The sequence below is a fragment of the Dendropsophus ebraccatus genome, chromosome 3 (genome assembly GCF_027789765.1).
Source record: "Dendropsophus ebraccatus isolate aDenEbr1 chromosome 3, aDenEbr1.pat, whole genome shotgun sequence".
In the NCBI taxonomy this organism is placed as follows: Eukaryota; Metazoa; Chordata; class Amphibia; order Anura; family Hylidae; genus Dendropsophus; species Dendropsophus ebraccatus.
In genome coordinates, this window is record NC_091456.1 from 188075140 (window position 1) to 188088290 (window position 13151).

General features: G+C 44.1%; 1 pseudogene; it reads right to left on the reverse strand.

Annotated features, from left to right (window-relative positions):
* Positions 1-426: 426 nt before the first annotated feature.
* The window catches only part of LOC138786596 (zinc finger protein 850-like), a 55900-nt pseudogene continuing 43175 nt past the window's right edge, over positions 427-13151 (reverse strand).

A 13151-nucleotide genomic window follows, 5' to 3' on the forward strand; every position in this document is an offset into this window, starting at 1 on the left:
CCAGAAGAACGGATCTCCCCCCCGCGGGGGGGAGATCCGTGCCACTAGACACCAGGGATGTTGTGCATAAAGCCCTTCAATGCAGCTGTCAGGTTTGACAGCTGCAATGAAGTGCTTGATTAGCCGGCGCGGCAACGGGACCCATGCCGGCTAATAGAGGCACTGCCCGGGACCCCGCTCTGAACACCCCACGTACCAGATACGTCATGGGTCGCTAAATGGTTAAACATAAGGGAAAAAAAAAACAAAAGCACAAAACTGAAAATCGGCTCTGACCTTAAGGGGTTAAGGTTCGGATCTGAAGAATCTGTAATATAAATGTCTCCTCCCCTGTGTCTTTGCTGATGTTCGACAAGCATTGATTTCACAATAAAAAAATTCCCACAATAAGAGCATGAAAAATTGCGTCAGGGCTGTGTGCATTTTTTAAATATTATTAAGATTTTCTTTCAAAGTATAACATTTTCTACATTCGGGACATGAACAATGCTTCACTTAGCCTTGAAACACTTCTCACATTCTGTGCCTGAAACTGACTTCTCCCCGTGTGCATCCTCTGAGGTTTAACAAAACTTGTGCTATAATTTAAAAATTTTGACAATCATTAAAAGAATCCGGCATTACCCATGTAAGTTCTGGTTGATGATGATGATTAACAAATTCTGGTTTTCTTTGACATTTACAGCATTCTGAACATTAAAATGGCTTCTCCCTGTGTGATTTCTTTGATGATTAAGGCTACACTTCACCTTGAAACACTTCTCACATTCTGGGCATGAAAAATTTTCTCCCATATGTGCATCCTGAGGTTTAAAAAAAACTTAATAAACTATAATTTCTAAATTTCCACAATCATTACAAGAATACGGAATGTGAGTTCTTGTTCAAGTTCTGATTTTTACAGTATTTACTGCATTCTGAACATTAAAAGGACTTCTACCCTGTGTGAGTTTTTTGATGATTAGAAAGAGTTGATCTCTGAGCAAAAGATTTCCTACATCTTAAACATAAAAATGGCTTCTCCCCTGTGTGAGTTCTGTGATTTGATTTCACAATAAAAGATTTTCCACATTCTGAACATGAAAATGGCTTCTCCCCTGAGTGAATTTTTCATGGGAAATAAGATTTCCTTTCAAAGTAAAACATTTTCCACATTATAAACATGAAAATGACTTCTCCCCTGTGTGAATTTTTTGATGTTCACCAAGTTTTGTTTTACGTGAAAAACATTTCCCACATTCTGAACATGAAAATGGCTTCTCCACTGTGTGAATTTTTTGATGGGAAATAAGATTTCCTTTCAAAGTAAAACATTTTCCACATTCTAAACATGAAAATGACTTCTCCTCTGTGTGAATTCTTTGATGGTAAGTAAGAGTTGATTTCTGTGTAAAACATTTTCCACATTCTGAACATGAAAATGGCTTCTCCCCTGTATGAATTTTTTGATGGGAAATAAGATTTGTTTTACGCAAAAAACATTTCTCACATTCTGAACATGAAAATGGCTTCTCCCCTGTATGAATTTTTTGATGGGAAATAAGATTTGTTTTACGCAAAAAACTTTTCTCACATTCTGAACATGAAAATGGCTTCTCCCCTGTGGGAATTCTGTTATGTTCAACAAGACTTGATTTCAGAATAAAAGATTTTCCACATTCTGAACATGAAAATGGCTTCTCCACTGTATGAATTTTTTGATGGGAAATAAGATTTCCTTTCAAAGTAAAACATTTTCCACATTCTAAACATGAAAATGACTTCTCCCCTGTGTGAATTTTTTGATGTTCAACAAGTTTTGTTTTACGTGAAAAACATTTCCCACATTCTGCACATGAAAATGGCTTCTCCCCTGTGTGAATTTTTTGATGGGAAATAAGATTTCCTTTCAAAGTAAAACATTTTCCACATTCTAAACATGAAAACGTCTTCTCCCTTTTGTGAATTCTTTGATGGTAAGTAAGAGTTGATTTCTGTGTAAAACATTTTCCACATTCTGAACATGAAAATGGCTTCTCCCCTGTATGAATTTTTTGATGGGAAATAAGATTTGTTTTACGCAAAAAACATTTCCCACATTCTGAACATGAAAACGTCTTCTCCCTTTTGTGAATTCTTTGATGGTAAGTAAAAGTTGATTTCTGTGTAAAACATTTTCCACATTCTGAACATGAAAATGGCTTCTCCCCTGTATGAATTTTTTGATGAGAAATAAGATTTGTTTTAAAAGAAAAACATTTCCCACATTCTGAACATGAAAATAGCTTCTCCCCTGTGTGAATTTTTTGATGGGTAAGAAGATATGCTTTCGAAGTAAAACATTTTCTACATTCTAAACATGAAAATGACTTTTCCCCTGTGTGAATTTTTTGATGGGAAACAAGATTTCCTTTCAAAGCAAAACATTTTCCACATTCTAAACATGAAAATGTCTTCTCCCTTGTGTGGATTTTTTTATGGTAAGTAAGAGTTGATTTCTGTGTAAAACATTTCCCACATTCTGAACATGAAAATGGCTTCTCCCCTGTGTGAGTTCTCTGATGCGTGATAAGATCTGAATTATAAGTAAAACATTTCTGACATTCTGAACATGAAAATGGTTTCCTTCTTGTGTGAGTTCTTTGATGCCTAACAAGATCTGAATTATAAGCAAAACGTTTTCCACATTTTGAACATGAAAATGCCTTCTCCCTTGTAAAGCATTTTTCATGTTGTAAATATGAAATTTTTTCCCCTGTATTTTCTCTTTGCTGTTCATCGTCTTCTCTGTAAATGTCAGCTTGCTGTGATGGATCAGAAGATGGGACTTGTATAACAGGATGAGATGAGAGATCTTTGCTGTGAGGGGCTGAGGGTGTATCTGGGATAGTGGACGGCTCCTCATATGTATCTTGTGTGATATGATCCTCTGAGGAGATCTGATGTCCCCCTGAGCTCCTGGTAGAATCATCTGCAAAGGAGAAAACACCATTTCTCTTATTTCCCAGTAATAGAAGCTTAAACATATTGCAGACATGGAAAGTTACTCTTTTTTATGTAACATAATAAGAATTATAAATCCACAAGAAGTGTTAGGGCCAGATCACACTGAGCAAAAGGCAAAGAATTTCCTTGTTGAATCATTGCTTAAAATTATGTCTGAAAAATTGGTGCAGAGCAATTTGCTATTGTGTTCAATGGGATTTCCTTGGAATGTTCCGCCTCGGATTCCACTAGAGGAAACCCATAGAAGTCAATGGGGCTTGAATTCTGCCAGAGCTGAATGGGTGAGGAAGTTCAAGCAGAATTCTTTCCTCTTCATTTCCTCACCTATTGCTCAGTGTGAATGGGACCTTGGGAAGAATCGAGCAGATATAGGCCGGTTAGCTGACATATTGAACAGTAATAACTGGATTCCTGGACACTTTGCTGTTTGAACAATTCAGTATTCAAACAAAATTTCGCCCTAAAGTTTTGCTCAGTATCCGAACAAAATCACAGGAGATAACTGTCAGCTGAAGTATTGTTCAGCTGACAGTCAGTGAGGTGTTTGGGAACAGGAGCAGGGATTCCCGTCATAACGACAGGAATCCCCGCTCTTTGTTCCCCACAACAGAGAGAGAGGAAGCAGGGGGCGGCTGATTAACCCCTTGCCTCTAAAGCCTATTTGGCTAATGACCAAGCAAATTTTTTAAAATCTGACCTGTCTCACTTTATGCGCTTATAGCTCAGTGATGCTTTAACGTATGCTAGTGATTCTGAGATTGTTTTTTGTCACATATGGCACTTTATGTTAGTGGCAAAATTTGGTCACTACTTTGTGTGTTTTTGTGAAAAACAGCAAAATATGAAAAATTTGCATTTTATGAACTTTGAAATTCTCTGCTTTTTAAAAAAGGAAGTGATAGCACATAAATTAGTTACTAAATCACATTACCAATATCTGCTCTTTATTCTGGCATAATTTGGGAAACATATTTTACTTTTTTAGGGTGTTACAGGGCTTAGAAATGTATCAGCAAATTATCAAATTTTCATGAAATTTCCAAAACTGATTTTTTTTTAGGGACCAGTTCTTTTTTTAAATGGATTAAGGAGGCTTGTATACTGGAAACCCCCATAAGTGACCCCATTTTGGAAACTAGACACCTTAAAGAATTAATCTAGGGGTATAATGAGCATTTTAACCCTACAGGGGCTGGAGGAAAGTGTTCACCATTAGGCCGTAAAAAAATGGAAAATTTAAATTTTCCAATAATATATATGTTTAGATTAAAGTTTCTCATTTTTATCACCGTTTGCATCAAGCTGACTGTTATCTATGTGTTTCCTACTCTTTAAGCTTTTATATCAGCACATGGATTTTCTGTGCTCTACTTTAGTGTACTTTGTTTATATAATGCAGATTGTGTATGTATGTTTTAAAAATTTTGGAAAAACTTTAATAAACTCAGAGTTAACAAAGTTTCTAATTTTTAAAAGGAACATGAGAAAAAAAATTGTAACGCAGGTTCTCCTGAGTACAATGGTACCCCATATGTGGGCGTAAACCACTGTATGAGCGCACAGGAGGGCTCAGAAGGAAGGGAGCGCTAATTAGCTTTTTTAATGCAGATTTTGCTGAAGAAGTTTCTAAGCGCCAGGTGCGTTTGCAGTGCCCCTGTAGTGCCAGCGGAGTAAAATCTCGCCATAAGTCACCCCATTTTGGAAAGTACACCCCTCAAAGAATTCATCTTGGGGTGTGGTGAGCATTTTGACCCCACAGGTATTACAGGAAAGTATTCAAAAGTAGACAGTAAAAATGAAAAACTCGAATTTTTCCTATAAAATGTTCCTTTAGTTGGAAATTTCTCAATTTCACGAGGAACAGGAGAGAAAATTCCCCCCCAAATCTGTAACGCAGGTTCTCCTGAGTAGAACGATACCTCATATGTGGGCATAAACCACTGTATGGGCACACAGCAGGCCTCAGAAGGGAAGGAGCGCCAATTAGCATTTTCAGTGCAGATTTTGCTGAAGAAGTTTCTGAACACCAGATGCGTTTGCAGAGCCCCTGTAGCGCAAGCGGAGTTAAAAAAAAAAAAAAGTAAGTCACCCCATTTTAGAAATTAAACCCTTCAAAGAATTCATCTTGGGGTGTGGTGAGCATTTTGACCCCACAGGTATTAGAGGAAAGTATTCAAAATTGGCCATTAAAAATGAAAAACTCGCATTTTTCCAGTAATATGTTGGTTTAGTTGGAAATTTCTCAATTTCACAAGGAACAGGAGAAAAAATGTACCCCAAAATCTGTAACCCAGGTTCTCCTGAGTAGAACGGTACTCCATATGTGGGCATAAACCACTGTATGGGCACACAGCAGGGCTCAGAAGGAAGGGAGCGCCAATTTGCTGGAGCAAAACCGCAGCTAGTAATAGTTATTAGAATAGCGCAGTTACTAAAATACAATAAAAAAATGAGATTACAGGTAATGTTGGGTGGTTACGGGTAATCTGGAGGTGGTTACCGACAATCTGGGGTGGTGACGGGCAACCTGCTGTGGTTACAGGCAACCTGCTGTGGTTACGGGCAACGTGGGGTGGATACGGGCAACCTGCTGTGTTTACAGACAATCTGGGGTGGTTACAGGTAACCTGCTGTGGTAATGCTCAACGTGGGGTGGTTACGGACAATCTGGGTTGGTTACGGATAAACTGAAGTGCTTATATGTAATTTGGGTTGGTTACGGCAATCTGAAGGGGGTCATTGGCAATTTGGGGTGGTTAGAGGCAGTGTGCGGTGGTTAGAGGCAACGTGCGATGGTCAGAGGTTACGTGCGGTGGTCATAGGAGACGTTCGATGGTCAGAGGCGACGTGCGGTGGTCAGAGGTGACGTGCGGTGATTACGGACAACCTGAGGTGGTTACGGGCAACGTGCGGTGGTTACGGGCAACGTGGGGTGGTTATGTGTAATCTGGTGATTACGGGCAACCTGCGGTGGTTACGGGTAATCTGGGGGGTTAGGGGTAATTTGGGAGTAAACTGCAATTATTACTATAATAAAAAGTGTGTGTTTTATTTTTTTTGTATGTTTTTCATTTTTTGGACTTTTACTCATTCATTTTCACTGTGTTAATATGATTACTGTGATATTTTCTATCACAGTAATCATAGTTCAGTGACAGAGACCAAATTGGTCTCTGTCACTTTAAATTTTCAGAGCTGACTGCTTCTGACGTGCATGCGCACTTCATAACCAGCCAGGACACCGAGGAGGACGGACCTCTCTGGATCAGGTAAAGTATATGGGGAAGGGGGGGTGACTGGGGGGGTGGGGGGCGACTTACTGACACTTTTTATCCCCTGTCACCAATGATTTATGGTGACAGGGGATAAAAAGTGCTTCTTTGCACTGGGAACAGGCGATCGGCGGTATATACTATATACCGCTGATCGCCTGTTCCCAGTGCTAAGAAGCACCCACAGGGGGGTCCGCGATCACTGCCCTATGCTCTCCGCTACCTCCGGTGGCGGAGAGCATGGTGCTTTGATCATTTATTCATTTCCATCCCTGTCAACAGACAGTCTGTTCACAGGGATGGGGGCGGCCATCTTGGATCTGATGGCCGCCCGGGGGGAGGGAGCGGGTTATTGGGGCACTAGGGGGGCTGATGATCTGGGGTCTGATGGATATATTTTCACCTCCCCCCACCGTGCAGCAGCAGCTTCGGTGCGGCCTGTCTGAGCTGACAGACCGCTCAGCCAATCACTGGCCGTGGTGGACCTGGCCAGTGATTGGCTGAGAGGTCTCTCAGCTAAGACAGGCCGCACCAAAGCTGCTGCTGCGTGTGGGACTGGGAGGAAGAAGGAGCGCAGGAGAAGCCCTGCAACATGCTTAGGTAAAGCATGGTGCTTATAAATTCGTTGGTCACCTGCAGCGCATCGCTATTCTATATACTGGGAAAAGTTTGCATCATCAGTATTGCATCATCAACTGGTATATTGCATCATCTTACAATGACCAATATGGAAAAAAGGTATCAGGGTAAGGCTAGGTTCACACTGCATTTTGGAATCCGTTTTTTTTTTGCAAAAAATGGATGAAAATAAACGTATGCATTTGTGTGCATCCGTTCTTCCATTGACTTCCATTATAAAAAAAAAAAACTGATCAAAACAGATCCGTTTTTTTGATGGACACAAAAGTAGTGTTTTTGTGTCCGTTAAAAAAAACAGATCCTTTTTTTTTTTTTTACAATGGAAGTCAATGGAAAAATGGATCAAAACAGATGCACACAAATGCATCCGTTGAAAAAAGGGTGAAAAAAAACGGATTGCAAAAACGCAGTGTGAACCTAGCCTCAATGGAACCCATCAATGCTTGCAGATTACTGTTGGACAATTATCAGAGACAATTCCATGTATGAATACAAAAGACATGTGTAAATGCACCGAGTAGCCATTGAATAAGGAGCTACAGTCCAGAGTTCAATAAACATAATTATTTGTAAAAATTCTTAGATCTGCCTGTAAATTGTAGTTGATTTCAGATAGAACTAAGTTTCCTATGAATATATTTCAGGAGTTTATGAACAGTAACCGCGGTTCCTCATGATTGCAGAAGTAATAAATCTGTCGGCTATTATACTGTATTCTATACAATTCACAAAACAGTAACATGAGAACTCCTCCATATCATAGAAACTAGAGACAATTCACATTTTTCCTTGTGATATTTGAATTCAGCAATAAAAAACATTAAGAAATGGATAATTTTATTTCGGAAACAAACAACTTTTGAAAATTTGTTGGCCAGTGTATTCGGCCGATTATCGCTCCGTGGAATAGGACCCTAAGAAGTCGGGATTCCTCTCATTATGACGGGAATCCCATCTTCTTTACATGGTGTAACAGAGAGGCAGGAGCAGCGCAGAAATTTTAAACAGCCGCCTGCTGCTGCCTCTCTATCTGGGGAAAACAGAGCGGGGACTTACTGATAGTCTTTACGCTCTGTGGGCCGGGCGCTCTGCACCTCAGCCATGGAGTCTACAAACTAATTCATGAGATTTACATTGTTCCCTATAGGCGCTTCAGCTCGGTTATGAAACTGCTCGGTTCTGGAACAGCCTCCCAGAATCAATTAAGTTGAAGAACAGGGGTATCACTGTATGTGGTGAGCTGGGGCAGCTTGTTGGGAGTAGTAGTTACTAATAGCCGGTTTAGCCCAGTTAGTCAATGGCACGAGGGGAGCTGACTAACTGACGGGCACCTGTCCAAGCGGGACCCCGCTACACCACACGATTCTTCGTTGTCCTTTGTCGAGGCACCAATAACCAGACCAATGCCAGGGTTCAGAAACAACGGTAGTTGTACGTTTATTAACTCGGCGGTTACTAATAGCAACAGTCTCTCTCTCTGGACGCAGCCAGGATTGAAGTAAACCTAAATATAACTGATGGTAGTAGATGATGCTGCAATAGGCCGTGGTGTAGTAGTGTTACTTTGAGTGAGAGGAAACTGAATGATGGGAGTAGTAGTCCCGGGACTATGATGCTGGGTAAACGGGCTGAATAGGATACTTGCTGTTAACAATGACGGAGCGGCTGCGACTGGAAACGATACCCAGATCTTAGATAAATATGAGAATTGAAGAGTCAGGATGATCTGGACTAGACCAACAATAGATAGGATACCGCAGGGTTGTGGCGTCTTTTCTTGGAGAGACGCAGGGAAACACGACCTTCCCCCTTGAAGGTAGAGGGCAGTCCTTGCTCTTGTCCAAGCTCCCTGGTGTCCCTAAATATTCTCCCCGCAGCAGCCACTCTTACGTCTTAAGCGATCTATAAGAGTGAGAGGCCACTCAGCCAATCACTGGCTGAGAAGGGACAGCACTGCAACCAGTGATTGGCTGTACGACAGGTCCCGGCACACACGGCTACAGACAGGCCAGCAGAAGCTGCAGTGAGCGGGAAAGAGCTGGAAGACATCAGAGAATGTATACAGGTAAGTATATACCTTTATTGTTTTCTGTACACATTCTTTATGTAGTTCCTGCACAGACTGTCCCAATACTTTATTTTCTGGATGTAGAAACAATATGTTAATACAGTTTATGCCAGGACTATCCTGGTAGCTGTATCTGCAGAGTGGATAAAATGATCACACAAGGTACAATGCTCTCAAGGTGGTTAAAAACCTAGGAATACAGTGACTGAGGAGAATGTGTGACTGTTCTCTACAGTTAGTGGTCACTACTCACCTGGGCGGTTACCTGTAGTGATGTCCTCCTTATACTGCTCATCACTGCTGTAATCGGTCTCTTTTTTTAACAGTACGTCTGTATCATTAATATAGTTTAGATCCTTTCCTGTAGTGATGTCCTCCTTATACTGCTCATCACAGCTCACATCTGTCTCTGGAGCATTAATATTGTTCCCATCTTCCCCCTGATTAATAAGATGTGAGAGAAATATTGTAAAAGTCATCAGACAGGAGGAGAAGTCAGGTGGGATGTACAGATCATAGGGAACATCTCCATCTACCTGATCCTGTGGAAGAAGAGGACGGGGACATCTCTCTGGTGCTGTTCTCTTACTGGATCTGACTGGAGGGAACACATACAGAGACTGAATTCATTCTTTCCATCCAGATAATACAGAGAGGAGGTGTGTATATAGTCCTGTCTATTACCTGCTGATGGGAGGGGCTGCTGATCCTCCAGCATCACATCCTTGTACTGATCCTTGTGTCCTTCTACATACTCCCACTCCTCCATGGAGAAATAGACCGCCACGTCCTGACACCTTATAGGAACCTGACACACACAATGATCACACAGTCATCCCCCCCCACCCCTCCAGTGGTGTTACTGTATAATGTCCCAGCATTCCCAGCAGCCACAGTCTCACCTCTCCACTCAGCAGCTCCACCATCTTGTTGGTGACTTCTAGGATCTTCTCTTCCTCCATTTCCTCATGTATCAGGGGCCCCGGGATTGGGCTCAGGGTTCTTCCCCATCCTTCACACCCAGGGGCCCCACAGCGCCCACTAGAGGACTTCTTCACTACTGTGTAATCCTGTGTATGGAGAGACACATTACTATCACTCCATCCATTCCCAGAATCCCTCACCTCTCCAGTCCTATCAATTTGTTATTCCATAGATAAGAATGATGTCATGATGACATCACTCCCAGAATCCCTCACCTCTCCAGTCCTATCCATCTGTTATTCCATAGATAAGAATGATGTCATGATGACATCACTCCCAGAATCCCTCACCTCTCCAGTCCTATCCATCTGTTATTCCATAGATAAGAATGATGTCATGATGACATCACTCCCAGAATCCCTCACCTCTCCAGTCCTATCCATCTGTTATTCCATAGATAAGAATGATGTCATGATGACATCACTCCCAGAATCCCTCACCTCTCCAGTCCTATCCATCTGTTATTCCATAGATAAGAATGATGTCATGATGACATCACTCCCAGAATCCCCCTCACCTCTCCAGTCCTATCCATCTGTTATTCCATAGATAAGAATGATGTCATGATGACATCACTCCCAGAATCCCTCACCTCTCCAGTCCTATCCATCTGTTATTCCATAGATAAGAATGATGTCATGATGACATCACTCCCAGAATCCCTCACCTCCCCAGTAAGCAGGAAGAGTATGTGTAGGGTGAGGGTTATTATCCTGTCGGCCATCTTGTCTCTGTCTCTCTCCATGGTTGATGGGTCGGTCTCTTATATAGAAGATATCAGCAGAGGATCCTGGAGAGATGAATAGAAAGTAGAGGATACAATGGATAATAAGGAATGGGAAGAAAAAGTACAACAAACCCGGCACAGCGATAGGAAGAGACAAGTTATTAATGTGTAAAGACCTTCAGGCTCTTGTGATGCGTCAAAGAAAGACAAAAAAAAAAAAACTTCATGTGACCCCCACACATCCCTCCACCCCAAAGAGGGTGGAGGCTAGAATGTAGTTGCCAGAGGTAGGTCTTGAGGACCTTTGATGATGTCATGCCCATGTGACCAGCCTCATGTATGGGAGGAGCTATCTTCCTCTGCTCGGTTTTCTATGAGGCGGCTGGTTTCCCGCTTTTCATGAGGCAGCAGTATAGTGAGTGCAGTGTATATGATCAGCAGGAGGTAAACCACAGTTTTGAGAGGTGTGTGGGTGCACTGTTATGTGATGCTCTGCAGGGTCAGTGTGTGTGGGTGCAATGTTCTGCAGGGAGAGGTGTGTGGGTGCACTGTTATGTGATGCTCTGCAGGGAGAGGTTTGTGGGTGCACTGTTATGTGATGCTCTGCAGGGTCAGTGTGTGTGGGTGCACTGTTATGTGATGCTCTGCAGGGTCAGTGTGTGCGGGTGCACTGTTATGTGATGCTCTGCAGGGTCAGTGTGTATGTGGGTGCACTGTTATGTGATGCTCTGCAGGGTCAGTGTGTGCGGGTGCACTGTTATGTGATGCTCTGCAGGGACAGGTTTGTGGGTGCACTGTTATGTGATGCTCTGCAGGGACAGGTTTGTGGGTGCACTGTTATGTGATGCTCTGCAGGGACAGGTTTATGGGTGCACTGTTATGTGATGCGCTGCAGGGACAGGTTTGTGGGTGCACTGTTATGTGTTATGTGATGCTCTGCAGGGTCAGTATGTGCGGGTGCACTGTTATGTGATGCTCTGCAGGGACAGGTTTGTGGGTGCACTGTTATGTGATGCTCTGCAGGGACAGGTTTGTGGGTGCACTGTTATGTGATGCTCTGCAGAGACAGGTTTGTGGGTGTACTGTTATGTGATGCTCTGCAGGGAGAGGTTTGTGGGTGCACTGTTATGTGATGCTCTGCAGGGTCAGAGTGTGTGTGGGTGCACTGTTATGTGATGCTCTGCAGGGAGAGGTGTGTGGGTGCACTGTTATGTGATGCTCTGCATGGACAGGTGTGTGGGTGCACTGTTATGTGATGCTCTGCAGGGAGAGGTTTGTGGGTGCACTGTTATGTGACGCTCTGCAGGGAGAGGTTTGTGGGTGCACTGTTATGTGATGCTCTGCAGGGTCAGTGTGTGTGGGTGCATTGTTATGAGATGGTCTGCAGGGGGGGTGTGGGTGCACTGGTATGCAATGTTCTGCAGGGTCAGGGGTGTGTGGATGCACTGTTGTGAGATGATCTGCAGGGTCAGGGGTGTGTGGATCCATTGCTTTGGTTGAAAGCCCAGTGCACCCCAGCCGCCAGCAGTGATACCCCCACCCTGTGGCACTGACCGTACCCCTTTGTCCCCTGGACCTTCAGTGCTGGCCACCACAGCCCCCAACTCCCCTTCCCCCCGCCACCTGGACCCCCCCCCCCCCCCCCCCAGTGATGATCACAAAGACCGGACACCATCAACCACCCCCACCCAGGACCGCAGTAATTATCCGGCTCTCTGAGTGGCACAACTACACCCCCCCCCCCCCCTGAACTTACTGATGAAGACGGGCTCTGGGCTTCTGCTCCTGAATCGCTGATTGACTATGACCCCCCCCCCCCCCCCCGGACCTCTGCGGTGCTGGCCGTCACAGCCCCTAACCAGCCTGTACCCTCCCCCCCCCCCCCCATCATCCCCCCCCACCCGGGTTCGCAGTTAAGATCATGCCCCCTGAGTGGCACAGCTCCCCCCTCACTGATGAAGACGGGCCCTGGGCTCCTGGACAGCTGTAATGATTAATGATCGGGCCCCCCATTCCTGGATTGTTGCCATGGTGCCCAACTGCAGCTTTAAGGAAGGCCCCAGCGGGTGAGATGGGGGGACCTCACAGTGCAGAGTGATGAGTGCCCCTCTGACCGGGAGCCCGATGGAGTGGTGCCCGTTGTATAGCGCCCTGCTTGCTTTCACCTCCGTCCACCCCCACACTCCCCCTTCCCCTGAACCTCAGAAGTTCTCCGACCCCCCCCCCCCCCCCCCCCCCCAACTGAAGGCGAAGATCCCCCTACCTCACCATACCCCAGACCCCCACCCGAACCTCAGCAGTCCCCCGGACAAAGGGGCTGATCCTCCATCCCAGGTCTGACGGACCTCAGCGGTGAAAATATCAGCAGTGACAGCCTGACAGGAGAGGTGAGATTACCCCCTAAAACTACAACCCCCACCATGTCCTGCTAACAGCTCATGATGGGAGTTGTAGTTTTGAAGCCTGTGGCCATCCA